The following is a 2,746-nucleotide window of genomic DNA, read 5'->3' as shown; positions in this document are numbered from 1 at the left end:
ATATATCAAGATATAAATAAAATTATTTAAATATTTTGTATTTCCTATTTAAAACGTTTATTTAAAATACATATTTCTCATTTTATATTTTGAGTTAGTTTTTGAAATGTAGTTTTTACTTAAAATAAAAAATAGATTTCAAAAACTTCTTTTAAATATAAAATAAGTTATTTTAAATAAATTTTCGAAAACAATTTCTTATAACAATTTCTTTCAAAATAAGAATATTCTTCAAAAAGAAATTTAAAATAAAAAAAGCAAGCTATTTTGACATTTTAAATAAAAGTTATTATATATTTTAAATAAATAAAATGCATTCCTATTCTTTATTTTATATTTTTAATAATTTTTTGCGACGTATTTCTTATTATTTAATATTTTACATAAATTTTTGGAACCTATTTTATATTTATTATTTCGAATAAGTCGTATCACTCTTTTATCGACTCCTACGATTTTACATTTAAAATAAGTTTCTGTAACTTATTTTATATTTTATATTTTAAATAAGTCGTATCAGTTATTTTACCGAGTCCTGCTGATAACCATAACGATTTCCTCTCTTATCTGGAAATTGTATTTCCTGAAACAACAATAATTCGTCGCGGTGATACCAGCCTCTGACAGATGAGTGAAACGGCCTCATGCATTTAATCCTCGCGTTGACATGTTCCGCCTTGTAATTGTTTGTTTGTATAATTGTAATTTGCGATTATAGACTGCTGATTGTAGAAGCTGTCAGAACGATAGAATTATTCACTTAATATCATTTTATTCAGAGGATGGTAAATTAGTGAAGATACTACACAAATTTAGTTTAAGTGCTGTCCCGATAACGAAAATAATAATAGCTGGACAAACATATAAAGTTATGAGTGCTATATTTCATTACGGTCCGTGTATCGATGAGGGTCATTACACGAGTATGTGTAGAGAAGGAACATCTTGGATTGAAATTGATGATACACAAGTTATGAAAAAACAATGGCCTAGAGATATTTTTATAAACAATGCCAAGGATATTTCTATATTATTTTTACAGAAAAATGTTACCAAAAATATATAATGATAATACCATAATTCTAAGATAATGGAAATTATTTTCTAATGACATACACTCTATTCATCACTTGAAAGTTAACACTTACTCTTTCAACGAAATACTCTAAATCAGATAGTAAAACAACTTTTATCTTTTCTATACAATTTATTTAAATCTAGTGATATATACTAACGTTATAATAATTGTATATAATATTTCGTAAAAATTATTTCGTAAAAATTATAATATATATAATATACAAATGGTACTGTTTCTTATAATTTATACAAGTTTACCTTTTTAAAAAAAGGTAAAAAAAGCGCTCAGCGTGCGTACTTTTCGTAAAAATTATTTCGGCCGGTTTCACCAACGCCAATTACCTAATTCGCCGTGGAACTGACTAATCGCGTTAGCTGTTTAGTGGAATTGACCACTTATGGTTGACACTTATGGTTGATTCGGCTTAATCGGGTTGGTGAAACCGGTTCTTTGTATATAATATTACTTAACTCTAATGATATGTATCATTCATATAAAAGATTTGATATCAACAAAATTGACGCCAAGTTAAATTCCTCAAAATTTTATGTATCGATCATAAAAAAGATTTGATATCAACAATTGGCGCCAAGTTAAATTCCATGTAATTCGGACCAAATTAAATAAATAATATTGACTTTAATGATATGTATCATTCCTATAAAGGGTTTGATATATCAAGAACTGGCGCCAAATCCCATTTCTTTATTTAATTAATCCAAATAACACTATCTCTTTAATTTTTATACAATGAAACCTAAGTATACCTATATCTTATTGAAGGATCTTTCTATTTCAATCCAAATGGTTTAAATTCCTCTTAAATGAAATTATTATATCACAATTCATTCACACACGAAGACATTTTCTCTTCCAATTAAATAGTAAATATGTAGATTAGGGGAGCCCCCCCCAATGACCTTGACCTTGACATATGTTGTCAAGGTCATGACCCCGAGTGACCCTGAGGAAGTTTTAATTGCAGGACGTTACTTATTATGAAGTTATAAACAAAAGAAGTTTACGAAATAACTTCTTTTTACTATAGGGGCTTACGACTCTCACCTCCGACTTTAACCCCTCCTACTTCAGGGGCACACGATTCTCACCTTCGACTCTCACCCCCACCTCCCCCTGCTTCAGGGGTGTCCGACTCTCACCTTCGACTCTCACCTCCGTCCCCCCTGTTTCAGGGGCGCCCGACTCTTACCTTCGACTTCCAGCCCCCCTCGATCACAGATGATCGAAATTGTAAGTTATATGAATGAATTCATGTAAATACATTTTCAACGTTTCTAAAGCGTCTTACATGTGTCGAAATAATCTGACCGACTGAGATTAACTGAAACATACCGATCGATACTATTCACAATGACTGAAGAAATCAAAACAAACGTATATCAATACATTGTAATCCAAGATCAATGTACTGATCTCGCGAAACGAGATTTATCCCGTCTCCTTCTCTATTTATGCCCAATTTCTTCACTTCCAGATAAGTTGCGGATAACCTTATCCAGGAGATATCTCCATTGTATTCTGGGAGATATCTCTTGGATAAAGTTATCTAGAGGTGAAGAAATTGGTCATTAGGAAGGCAACGACTTTTCACGCGAAGGTAAGAGCTGTGCGCCCTTGAAGCAGGGGGTAGAGGGGGTGAAAGTC

The sequence above is a fragment of the Trachymyrmex cornetzi genome, unplaced genomic scaffold (assembly GCF_001594075.2).
Source record: "Trachymyrmex cornetzi isolate Tcor2-1 unplaced genomic scaffold, Tcor1.1 scaffold1559, whole genome shotgun sequence".
NCBI classification, from domain to species: Eukaryota; Metazoa; Arthropoda; class Insecta; order Hymenoptera; family Formicidae; genus Trachymyrmex; species Trachymyrmex cornetzi.
The sequence above is the reverse complement of the archived record's forward strand: the minus strand, read 5'-3'. Positions refer to the sequence as shown.